Source organism: Staurois parvus, unplaced genomic scaffold, assembly GCF_062004578.1.
Source record: "Staurois parvus isolate SC_StPar_1 unplaced genomic scaffold, SC_StPar_1.0 ptg000679l, whole genome shotgun sequence".
Taxonomy (NCBI): Eukaryota; Metazoa; Chordata; class Amphibia; order Anura; family Ranidae; genus Staurois; species Staurois parvus.
Genome location: NW_028318475.1, coordinates 1,050,423 through 1,063,388, shown reverse-complemented (window position 1 = coordinate 1,063,388; position 12,966 = coordinate 1,050,423).

Below are 12,966 nucleotides of genomic sequence, written 5' to 3'. Positions count from 1 at the left end.
CCCGGGACCCCCCCAAGCCTGGGGGCGAGATCGTCTGTCCCTACCTGAGACCCCCAAGCTAAGGGGAGACCGCCTGCCTGCTACCTGAGACCCTCCAACTGAGGGGAAACTGCCTGTCAGCTACCCAAGACTCCAGTCCAGGGGTAGATTGCCGCCTGTTGCCCGAGACCCCAGTCCAGGGGTAGGTTGCCGCCTGTTGCCCGAGACCCCAGTTCGCTGTGCAGTCACAGAGGGAGCCCAGCTGAGGCGGGACCCTTGTGACCAGGCTCTGCCTGGGACCCCCCAAGCCTTGGGGGGAGATCGCCTGCCTGTTGCCCGAGACCCCCAGACCAGGGGTAGATTGCCGCCTGTCGCCTGAGACCCCTGCCAGGGGTAGGTTGCTGCCTGTTGCCCAACACCCCTGCCAGGGGTAGGTTGCCGCCTGTTGCCCAAGACCCCAGTCTGCTGTGCAGTCACGGAAGGAGCTGAGCTGAGGTGGGGCCCTCGTGACCAGGCTCTGCCTGGGACCCCCCAAGCCTAGGGGGGAGATCGCCTGCCTGTTGCCCGAGACCCCCGGACCAGGGGTAGATTGCCGTCTGTTGCCCGAGACCCCTGCCCAGGGTAGGTTGTCCACCTGTCGCCCGAGACCCCTGTCCAGGGGTAGGTTGCCGCCTGTCGCCCGAGACCCCTGCCAGGGGTAGGTTGCCGCCTGTTGCCCGACACCCCTGCCAGGGGTAGGTTGCCGCCTGTTGCCCAAGACCCCAGTCTGCTGTGCAGTCACGGAAGGAGCCGAGCTGAGGCGGGGCCCTCATGACCAGGCTCTGCCTGGGACCCCCCAAGCCTAGGGGGGGATTGCCTGCCTGCTGCCCGAGACCCCAGCCCAAGGGTAGATCGTCTGCCTGCTGCCTGAGACTCCAGTCCAGGGGTGGATTGCCTGCCTGTCGCCGGAGACCTCAGCCTGGGGGGTGATTGTTCGCCTGTTGCCCGAAGACCCCAGTCCAAAGAGAGGGGAAAACCACACAAGCCAGCCTGCCTGAGACCCCTCGCCTGTCTCGGACCTCCAACAGGTATCTGTGTCTTACTTTCTTATCCCTGGGGGACCAGACACCCTGTCGGATCCGTGGGCACATGCTTTCCCCTGTTTTATCTGAACCGCTTCTGGGACGATCCCATTTTACCCGAACTGTTCCTGTGATGACCCTTGCCCCTTGTGGGATTATCATCCGCCACAGAGACTCTTCCTTTGCCCTTGGTGCTGGGCTACCAGTATCTTAGCCCCGCCTCGCTGTCACCCCCCTATTGTCCAGACCACCTGTGCCGGGACTCGTCTCTATTCTGCGCACAGATCACCCTTCCTGCCATTTCCCCATCGAGTGACTGTCATTTTGTTGTCTTAATAAAGCTTGGTGTGTTCTCCATCCTCTTTGTGTGTTCTGTCCTGCCTGCGCTTCCATCACAAGGGGTAACAGGGTAAATGACCAACAAATAGGCAGCACAGACATAATGACCTAACAGACAATTAAAAAAAACCTATCAAAGGTTATAACTAGAGATGAGCGAAGAAATGAAAAATTCGATTCGACTGATTCGGCGAATTCGTGGACAATATTCGATTCGAGTCGAATAAATTCGCTGTGAATTTAACTTAAAAAAGGGTGTTTCTAGGCTTCAGAGAGACTTAATATTAGTGCAGAACACTGTACCTTTAATTTAAATGCCCTTGGAGTCTGCTGGGGAAGAGAAATAATACTGTCTGTCAGTATGACATGCAGATGAGTGCCGTCGATCTTAGAATCACTGCACACTTCACTCCTTTGGCCAGTCACGGGGCCAAAACCAGTGTTTGGAGCCACAGTGTGGCGGTGGAGGCAGCAGCAATGGGAGGCCATACAGCAACCTATGACAAAATGGAAACCAGCAGGAGCGTGAGGAGACCTGAAAGTGGCACATGGCAGAGTGGGAGCAATGGGAGGCGGTACAGGGACCCAGGTCACACTGTGGGCCCAGCAGCAGCGTGACCAGGCGGTACGGGGGCCCATGGGCGATATGGGGCTTGGTGGCACCTATGGAAGGCCTGTAATCTGCCAGCAACCTATGACAAAATGGACAACCGCAGGAGTGTGAGGAGATTTCAAAGTGGCACATGGCAGAGTGGAAGCAATGGGAGGCCGTACAGGGACCCAGGTCACACTGTGGGCTCAGCAGCAGCGTGTCCAGGAGGTACGGGGGCCCATGGTCGATATGGGGCCTGGCGGCACCTATGGAAGGCCGCTAATCTGCCAGCAACCTATGACAAAATGGAAAACCGCAGGAGTGTAAGGAGACCTCAAAGTGGCACATGGCAGAGTGGAAGCAATGGGAGGCCGTACAGGGACCCAGGTCACACTGTGGGACCAGCAGCAGCGTGACCAGGAGGTACGGGGGCCCATGGCCGATATGGGGCCTGGCGGCACCTATGGAAGGCCGCTAATCTGCCAGCAACCTATGACAAAATGGAAAACCGCAGGAGTGTAAGGAGACCTCAAAGTGGCACATGGCAGAGTGGAAGCAATGGGAGGCCGTACAGGGACCCAGGTCACACTGTGGGACCAGCAGCAGCGTGACCAGGAGGTACGGGGGCCCATGGCCGATATGGGGCCTGGCGTAACCTATGGAAGGCCGCTAATCTGCCAGCACCCTATGACAAAATGGAACCCTGGGCTGGGGCAGGCAGAACCGCCGTATCTTTATCACGTTTTTCACAGGCCACCGAATGGCGACGCTGCATATGCTGACGCAACGCTGTAGTCCCAACATGGGCCCCCTGGCCACGCTTGACTTTCTGGCCACATAGTCGACATACGGCTACGTTTACTTCCTCGGGCGGCTTGACGAAAACTTGCCACACCGCCGAGTAGGAAACTTTGCACCCGCTACTCCTCACTGGCTGACTGCTACTTCCTCCGTGCACACCGGCACCACTACTGGCTGTGGTGGTAGGCTGCAGTGGAGCTGCTGCTCTACTCCGTGGCCGTTTGCCTCCACTGACACAGCTGCGACCCTGCTGCCTCCTGGCAGCAGCAATGGGAGGCCGTACAGGGACCCAGGTCACACTGTGGGCCCAGCAGCAGCGTGACCAGGCGGTACGGGGGCCCATGGCCGATATGGGGCCTGGCGGCACCTATGGGAGGCCGCTAATCTGCCAGCAACCTATGACAAAATGGACAACCGCAGGAGTGTGAGGAGATTTCAAAGAGGTACATGGCAGAGTGGAAGCAATGGGAGGCCGTACAGGGACCCAGGTCACACTGTGGGACCAGCATCAGCGTGAACAGGCGGTACGGGGGCCCATGGCCGATTTGACCTCATTCATCCCATAGTCCTGCCGACTCACGAATAGCGTGGCCTCCTCAAAGGGCCTGAGCAAGCGCAGGTGTCACACATGAGCTGACAATGGCTGACATCTAAGTTACACAGGGAGTACCTTTATCCGCTTTTAACATCAGGAAATCTGTGATGGCCTTTAGCTGTTCGTAAAGGCGGTCTAACATATGTAGGGTTGAATTACACCTTGTTGCAACGTCACAGCATGAGGAGTCGGTACGGGGGCCCATGGCAGATTACATGTCTGGCAGCAGCAATGGGAGGCCCGTAATCTGCCAGCACCCTATGTCAAAAAATTCAACACACCAGCAGTGTGAGGAGACCTGAAAGTGGCACATGGCAGAGTGTGGCGATGGAGACAGCAGCAATGGGAGGCCATACAGGGACCCATGAGAGACTCTGGACCTAGCAGCAGCATGAGGAGGCGGTATATAGGGGCCTATGGCAGATTAGGGGCCTGGCAGCAGCTATGTGAGGCCCGTAATCTGCCTGCACCCTATGTCAAAAAATTTAACACACCAGCAGTGTGAAGAGACCTGAAAGTGGCACATGGCAGCAGAGTGTGGCGATGGAGACAGCAGCAATGGGAGGCCGTACAGGGACCCATGAGAGACTCTGGACTTGGCAGCAGCATGAGGAGGCGGTATATAGGGGCCCATGGCAGATTAGGGGCCTGGCAGCAGCTATGTGAGGCCCGTAATCTGCCTGCACCCTATGTCAAAAAATTAAACACACCAGCAGTGTGAAGAGACCTGAAAGTGGCACATGGCAGCAGAGTGTGGCGATGGAGACAGCAGCAATGGGAGGCCGTACAGGGACCCATGAGAGACTCTAGACTTGGCAGCAGCATGAGGAGGCGGTATATAGGGGCCCATGGCAGATTAGGGGCCTGGCAGCAGCTATGTGAGGCCCGTAATCTGCCTGCACCCTATGTCAAAAAATTAAACACACCAGCAGTGTGAAGAGACCTGAAAGTGGCACATGGCAGCAGAGTGTGGCGATGGAGACAGCAGCAATGGGAGGCCGTACAGGGACCCATGAGAGACTCTAGACTTGGCAGCAGCATGAGGAGGCGGTATATAGGGGCCCATGGCAGATTAGGGGCCTGGCAGCAGCTACTGTATGTGAGGCCCGTAATCTGCCTGCACCCTATGTCAAAAAATTAAACACACCAGCAGTGTGAAGAGACCTGAAAGTGGCACATGGCAGCAGAGTGTGGCGATGGAGACAGCAGCAATGGGAGGCCGTACAGGGACCCATGAGAGACTCTAGACTTGGCAGCAGCATGAGGAGGCGGTATATAGGGGCCCATGGCAGATTAGGGGCCTGGCAGCAGCTATGTGAGGCCCGTAATCTGCCTGCACCCTATGTCAAAAAATTTAACACACCAGCAGTGTGAAGAGACCTGAAAGTGGCACATGGCAGCAGAGTGTGGCGATGGAGACAGCAGCAATGGGAGGCCGTACAGGGACCCATGAGAGACTCTAGACTTGGCAGCAGCATGAGGAGGCGGTATATAGGGGCCCATGGCAGATTAGGGGCCTGGCAGCAGCTATGTGAGGCCCGTAATCTGCCTGCACCCTATGTCAAAAAATTAAACACACCAGCAGTGTGAAGAGACCTGAAAGTGGCACATGGCAGCAGAGTGTGGCGATGGAGACAGCAGCAATGGGAGGCCGTACAGGGACCCATGAGAGACTCTAGACTTGGCAGCAGCATGAGGAGGCGGTATATAGGGGCCCATGGCAGATTAGGGGCCTGGCAGCAGCTATGTGAGGCCCGTAATCTGCCTGCACCCTATGTCAAAAAATTTAACACACCAGCAGTGTGAAGAGACCTGAAAGTGGCACATGGCAGCAGAGTGTGGCGATGGAGACAGCAGCAATGGGAGGCCGTACAGGGACCCATGAGAGACTCTAGACTTGGCAGCAGCATGAGGAGGCGGTATATAGGGGCCCATGGCAGATTAGGGGCCTGGCAGCAGCTATGTGAGGCCCGTAATCTGCCTGCACCCTATGTCAAAAAATTAAACACACCAGCAGTGTGAAGAGACCTGAAAGTGGCACATGGCAGCAGAGTGTGGCGATGGAGACAGCAGCAATGGGAGGCCGTACAGGGACCCATGAGAGACTCTGGACTTGGCAGCAGCATGAGGAGGCGGTATATAGGGGCCTATGGCAGATTAGGGGCCTGGCAGCAGCTATGTGAGGCCCGTAATCTGCCTGCACCCTATGTCAAAAAATTTAACACACCAGCAGTGTGAAGAGACCTGAAAGTGGCACATGGCAGCAGAGTGTGGCGATGGAGACAGCAGCAATGGGAGGCCGTACAGGGACCCATGAGAGACTCTGGACTTGGCAGCAGCATGAGGAGGCGGTATATAGGGGCCCATGGCAGATTAGGGGCCTGGCAGCAGCTATGTGAGGCCCGTTATCTTGCAGCACCCTATGTCAAAAAATTAAACACACCAGCAGTGTGAAGAGACCTGAAAGTGGCACATGGCAGCAGAGTGTGGCGATGGAGACAGCAGCAATGGGAGGCCGTACAGGGACCCATGAGAGACTCTGGACCTAGCAGCAGCATGAGGAGGCGGTATATAGGGGCCTATGGCAGATTAGGGGCCTGGCAGCAGCTATAGGAGGCCCGTAATCTGCCAGCACCCTATGTCAAAAAATTAAACACACCAGCAGTGTGAGGAGACCTGAAAGTGGCACATGTTTGAGGCATGATTCATGGCGGATTTAGTCAGTTGTGTCAGGAACTGGTGGTTTGAAATCCAGACTAATCCACGCCTGATTCATTTTCACAAACGTGAGTCTCTCCACACTTTGGGTGGACAGTCGTGTCCTCCGCGGAGTTACAATACCTCCTGCCGCACTAAACACGCGCTCCGATGCCACGCTACTGGCCGGGCATGACAGCCTTTCAAGGGCAAATTCAGCTAGTTGGGGCCAAAGGTCAAGTTTCGTTGCCCAGTAGTCAAGGGGATTGTCTACCTCGGTTGGCAGGGTGCTGTCCAAGTAGGCCCAAGCCTGTTGTTTGAGCTCCTGCTCCAGGTCCACCTGATGCTGCTGCTGCTGCTGCGGCTGGTTAGTAGTTTCCTCACTGCGCTGGTGAAGAAAGCTACTCATCATCGACTGCAGACTGAGGCAGCCGCTGCTGGTGGAGCTGCCACTGCTCCTACCACCCCACCCCTCCCCTGCTGCCATGCCAGCGGAACGCGAGCGCACAGGGCCCACAGTGTCTGAGGATGGACGTTGGCGCACAAAGGCAGAGACCAACTGACTACATAGGTGGTTTTTATAGTACGTAATTTTGGCCTCCCTCTCAGCAGGTGTGAAAAAGGCCACCATTTTGGACCGGTAGCGAGGGTCCAACAAGGTGGACAGCCAAAAGTCATCCCTCTGTCTGATGGTTATTATTCGGCTGTCGCTACGCAAGCAACCGAGCATGCTATGGGCCATTTGTGCCAAGGAATGCGAGGGACTCCCTGCCTCCATCTCCACAGCATACTGCCACGGTGCGTCTGGGTCCTCTGTCTCCTCCTCCTCCTCCTCTACCAGATGCTCCTGCTCCTCCACTCCTGTCCGCTGAGTGGAAAAACCACCCATTTCACTCAATAATTCCTGAGCACAAATGTCCTCCTCTACCTCCTCCTCTTCTTCCTGTCCTGCCCCCACAGGGGTCATGTGGCGTTGAGATCTGTGCGCCACGTCTACCGCACCCTGACCAGCCATTGTTAACAGCATTTGTTCCAGGACGTGCAACAGAGGAATGACGTCGTTCATCCCATAGTCCTGCCGACTCACGAATAGCGTGGCCTCCTCAAAGGGCCTGAGCAAGCGGCAGGTGTCACGCATGAGCTGCCAATGGCTGACATCTAAGTTACACAGGGGAGTACCTTTATCCGCTTGTAACATCAGGAAATCGGTGATGGCCTTTCGCTGCTCGTAAAGGCGGTCTAACATGTGTAGGGTTGAATTCCACCTTGTTGCAACGTCGCAGATCAGGCGATGCTGTGGAATTCCGTTCTGCCGCTGCAGCTCAATGAGGGTGTTCTTTGCGGTGTAGGAATGGCTGAAATGCATGCACAGTTTACGTGACATTTTAAGGATGTCTTGCAGTGGGATGGTGGATTTTAGGAACCGCTTGACAACCAGATTGAACACGTGAGCCATGCATGGCGCATGGCACAACCTTCCTTGACGCAGAGCAGACACCATGTTCTTTCCGTTGTCAGTCAACATGGTTCCGATTTTTAGTTTGCGCGGAGACAGCCATCTGTCGATTTCTCTGTTCATTACACTCAGCAGTTCCTCCCCTGTGTGACTACGTTCGCCAAGGCATACCAGGTGCAGCACAGCGTGACACCGTTGCGCCCTGCACATGTGATATGCCGGTCGGGTAATGGGACTTGGCACGGGGGTGGCGGCTGAGGACACGGCGGAAAAAGAGGTGGTAGAGGCGGACATGCTTGCTGGACCAAGGACGTGCAAACGTGGAGGCAAAAGCGTCGTGACCTGTCCAAGTTGCTGGTGCGGCTGTGCCGGCACCACGTTCACCCAGTGGGCCGTAAATGACATGTACTGTCCCTGACCGTAGTTACAGCTCCACACGTCGGCGCTGCCATGCACTTTGGCAGAGACCGACATGCTCAAAGACTGGCCCACCATCTCTTCTACATGTGAATGCAGGGCTGGCACTGCCTTTTGGGCAAAGAAATGACGGCTTGGCACTCTCCACCGCGGCGCGGCGCAAGCCATCATTTCTCGGAAAGGTGCTGAGTCCACCAGTTGGAAAGGGAGGGACTGCAGCACCAGCAACTTGGACAGGAGGACGTTCAGCTTTTGCACCGTCGGGTGCGTGCTCGCAAACTGTTGTCTCTTGGATACGGATTCCAAGAAAGACTGTTGACGGAATCCGAGAAGAGGAGTAGCAGGAGAAGGAGCATCTGAACGAGCGGAAGATGCCAACGAGCGACAACTCCCCTCAGCAGAGGTGTTGGAGCCTTGACTGGCTGATAGAGGGCGATTGACGACGTCGGGTGACGGAGCAAGTAACGGAGCGGGTGATGGAGCGGGGGCTGGGGCAGGCAGAACCGCCGTATGTTTATCACGGTTTTCCCAGGCCACCGAATGGTGACGCTGCATATGCTGACGCAACGCTGTAGTCCCAACATGGGCCCCCTGGCCACGCTTGCATTTCTGGCCACATAGTCGACATACGGCTACGTTTACTTCCTCGGGCGGCTTGAGGAAAAATTGCCACACCACCGAGTAGGAAACTTTGCCCCCGCTACTCTTCACTGGCTGACTGCTACTTCCTCCGTGCGCACCGGCACCACTACTGGCCGTGGTGGTAGGCTGCAGTGGAGCTGGTGCTCTACTCCGTGGACGTTTGGCTCCACTGACACTGATGCGACCCTGCTGCTGTCTCCTGGGCAACCCACCGACTGTTTTGCTCGCTGCCAAGCTGCCACCCTCTTCTCCTGATGATGCGGAAGAAATTGCCTGATGACGACGAGGCTGCCAAGTGCGATCAACCTCCTCATCATCAAGTAGGGTCTCCGCCTCACTACTAGCCCCCTCGGCTGCGTCTGGGTCAGGAGACAGACCTGTCTCTAGACCGGCTACCGAGCCACTCTCCTCGCCAGTACTTGTTCGCTTGGCTGCTGAAAAGGCCGATGTCTCTCCCCGTTCCTGACCGCCCTCTGTTAGCTCTTCCTCACTGTACAGTGGGGCTGAGCCCACAGCATGCGATACTTCACTTGGTGAGGGAACAGCAAAGGACAGGGGCAGGTAGAGGACACGTGATTTCAGTGGGCTTGCTCCCGGGCCATGCCAACTAACGGTTGTGTCTGACGTACCCACCGACCGTTGGCTGTAGGTGTCAGAGGTGACCTGGGAAGAGGAAGACGACCGAGCCAACCAATCAATGACGGCAGGGTTGTCGGTGGAGACACGACCGCTGGATGACACCGGGAGCACTGGCCTCTGGCTGCGAATACTGCTGCCTCGACCCCTTCCTCTGCTGCCACGTCTGCTCGCTCCTAAAACATTGCCTCCTCTGCCACTCCTCTGCATGTTGTCTGACATACTATTTAATTCAACGATTAGGTGTCCCTGAGTAACAATTCTCTGGCACTCAGTAACAATTCTGTCTGTCCCTGAGTATGAATTCTGTGGCCCTGAGTAACAATTCTGTGTCTGTGCGAGTAACAATTCTGTGTCTGTGCAAGTAACAATTTTGTGTCTGTGCGAGTAACAATTCTCTGGCACTCAGTAACAATTCTGTCTGTCCCTGAGTAACAATTCTCTGGCACTCAGTAACAATTCTGTCTGTCCCTGAGTAACAATTCTCTGGCACTCAGTAACAATTCTGTCTGTCCCTGAGTAACAATTCTCTGGCACTCAGTAACAATTCTGTCTGTCCCTGAGTAACAATTCTCTGGCACTCAGTAACAATTCTGTCTGTCCCTGAGTATGAATTCTGTGGCCCTGAGTAACAATTCTGTGTCTGTGCGAGTAACAATTCTGTGTCTGTGCAAGTAACAATTTTGTGTCTGTGCGAGTAACAATTCTCTGGCACTCAGTAACAATTCTGTCTGTCCCTGAGTAACAATTCTCTGGCACTCAGTAACAATTCTGTCTGTCCCTGAGTATGAATTCTGTGGCCCTGAGTAACAATTCTGTGTCTGTGCGAGTAACAATTCTGTGTCTGTGCAAGTAACAATTTTGTGTCTGTGCGAGTAACAATTCTCTGGCACTCAGTAACAATTCTGTCTGTCCCTGAGTAACAATTCTCTGGCACTCAGTAACAATTCTGTCTGTCCCTGAGTAACAATTCTCTGGCACTCAGTAACAATTCTGTCTGTCCCTGAGTAACAATTCTCTGGCACTCAGTAACAATTCTGTCTGTCCCTGAGTATGAATTCTGTGGCCCTGAGTAACAATTCTGTGTCTGTGCGAGTAACAATTCTGTGTCTGTGCAAGTAACAATTTTGTGTCTGTGCGAGTAACAATTCTCTGGCACTCAGTAACAATTCTGTCTGTCCCTGAGTAACAATTCTCTGGCACTCAGTAACAATTCTGTCTGTCCCTGAGTATGAATTTTGTGGCCCTGAGTAACAATTCTGTGTCTGTGCGAGTAACAATTCTGTGTCTGTGCAAGTAACAATTTTGTGTCTGTGCGAGTAACAATTCTCTGGCACTCAGTAACAATTCTGTCTGTCCCTGAGTAACAATTCTCTGGCACTCAGTAACAATTCTGTCTGTCCCTAAGTAACAATTCTCTGACACTCAGTAACAATTCTGTCTGTCCCTGAGTATGAATTCTGTGGCCCTGAGTAACAATTCTGTGTCTGTGCGAGTAACAATTCTGTGTCTGTGCAAGTAACAATTTTGTGTCTGTGCGAGTAACAATTCTCTGGCACTCAGTAACAATTCTGTCTGTCCCTGAGTAACAATTCTCTGGCACTCAGTAACAATTCTGTCTGTCCCTGAGTAACAATTCTCTGGCACTCAGTAACAATTCTGTCTGTCCCTGAGTATGAATTCTGTGGCCCTGAGTAACAATTCTGTGTCTGTGCGAGTAACAATTCTGTGTCTGTGCAAGTAACAATTTTGTGTCTGTGCGAGTAACAATTCTCTGGCACTCAGTAACAATTCTGTCTGTCCCTGAGTAACAATTCTCTGGCATTCAGTAACAATTCTGTCTGTCCCTGAGTAACAATTCTCTGGCACTCAGTAACAATTCTGTCTGTCCCTGAGTAACAATTCTCTGGCACTCAGTAACAATTCTGTCTGTCCCTGAGTAACAATTCTCTGGCACTCAGTAACAATTCTGTGTCTGTGCGAGTAACAATTCTGTGTCTGTGCAAGTAACAATTTTGTGTCTGTGCGAGTAACAATTCTCTGGCACTCAGTAACAATTCTGTCTGTCCCTGAGTAACAATTCTCTGGCACTCAGTAACAATTCTGTCTGTCCCTGAGTAACAATTCTCTGGCACTCAGTAACAATTCTGTCTGTCCCTGAGTAACAATTCTCTGGCACTCAGTAACAATTCTGTGTCTGTGCGAGTAACAATTCTGTGTCTGTGCAAGTAACAATTTTGTGTCTGTGCGAGTAACAATTCTCTGGCACTCAGTAACAATTCTGTCTGTCCCTGAGTAACAATTCTCTGGCACTCAGTAACAATTCTGTCTGTCCCTGAGTAACAATTCTCTGGCACTCAGTAACAATTCTGTCTGTCCCTGAGTATGAATTCTGTGGCCCTGAGTAACAATTCTGTGTCTGTGCGAGTAACAATTCTGTGTCTGTGCAAGTAACAATTTTGTGTCTGTGCGAGTAACAATTCTCTGGCACTCAGTAACAATTCTGTCTGTCCCTGAGTAACAATTCTCTGGCACTCAGTAACAATTCTGTCTGTCCCTGAGTAACAATTCTCTGGCACTCAGTAACAATTCTGTCTGTCCCTGAGTAACAATTCTCTGGCACTCAGTAACAATTCTGTCTGTCCCTGAGTATGAATTCTGTGGCCCTGAGTAACAATTCTGTCTGTGCGAGTAACAATTCTGTGTCTGTGCAAGTAACAATTTTGTGTCTGTGCGAGTAACAATTCTCTGGCACTCAGTAACAATTCTGTCTGTCCCTGAGTAACAATTCTCTGGCACTCAGTAACAATTCTGTCTGTCCCTGAGTAACAATTCTCTGGCACTCAGTAACAATTCTGTCTGTCCCTGAGTAACAATTCTCTGGCACTCAGTAACAATTCTGTCTGTCCCTGAGTAACAATTCTGTCTGTCCCTGAGTATGAATTCTGTGGCCCTGAGTAAGAATTCTCTGGCACTCAGTAACAATTCTGTCTGTCCCTGAGTAACAATTCTCTGGCACTCAGTAACAATTCTGTCTGTCCCTGAGTAAAAATTCTGTGGCCCTAATAACGTTTCTGTGGCCCTAAGTAACAATTCTCTGGCACTGAGTGAAAATTCTGTCTGTCCCTGAGTATGAATTCTGTGGCCCTAACTAGCGTTTCTTTGTCCCTAAATAACGATTCTGTGGCCCTCATTAACAAGTCTGTGTCCCTGAGTAATGGTTCTCTGTCCCTAAGTAACTTCTCTCTGTCCCCAATTCTCGTTTCTGTGGCCCTAACTCTGTCCCTGTCCCTAGTACAGAGCGGTCTGCCTCTGTTCAATGACTGCAGGCAAATGAAGATTTCCAAAATGGCCGCTATATATACCTCGACCATTACACAGTGCTGGCTGGCTGGCTGCTGATTGGCTGATGCGATCACATGTCGTTGAGGAATGCATTATGGGGCAGCGCGCCTTGTCTGCGCGCCTTCCCCGACATCCCCGCTCCGTCGCCGCACATGTCAGCCGCCATTTTCGGAAAAATTTCGATTCGCGCGTCCGAATTAGGCTGTTTTTCGGATTCGGCACGAATCGAAATTTTTCCGATATTCGACTCGAATTCCACTTCGGATACTTCGATTCGCTCATCTCTAGTTATAACACTTTCCTGCTTGATTCAAAATAAAAAAAAAGTTTTGAATAATGTTCCATTTTAGCACTCTCTCAATAATATAATGTAATATAAAGCACTTGTACAAATCAATTTACACGA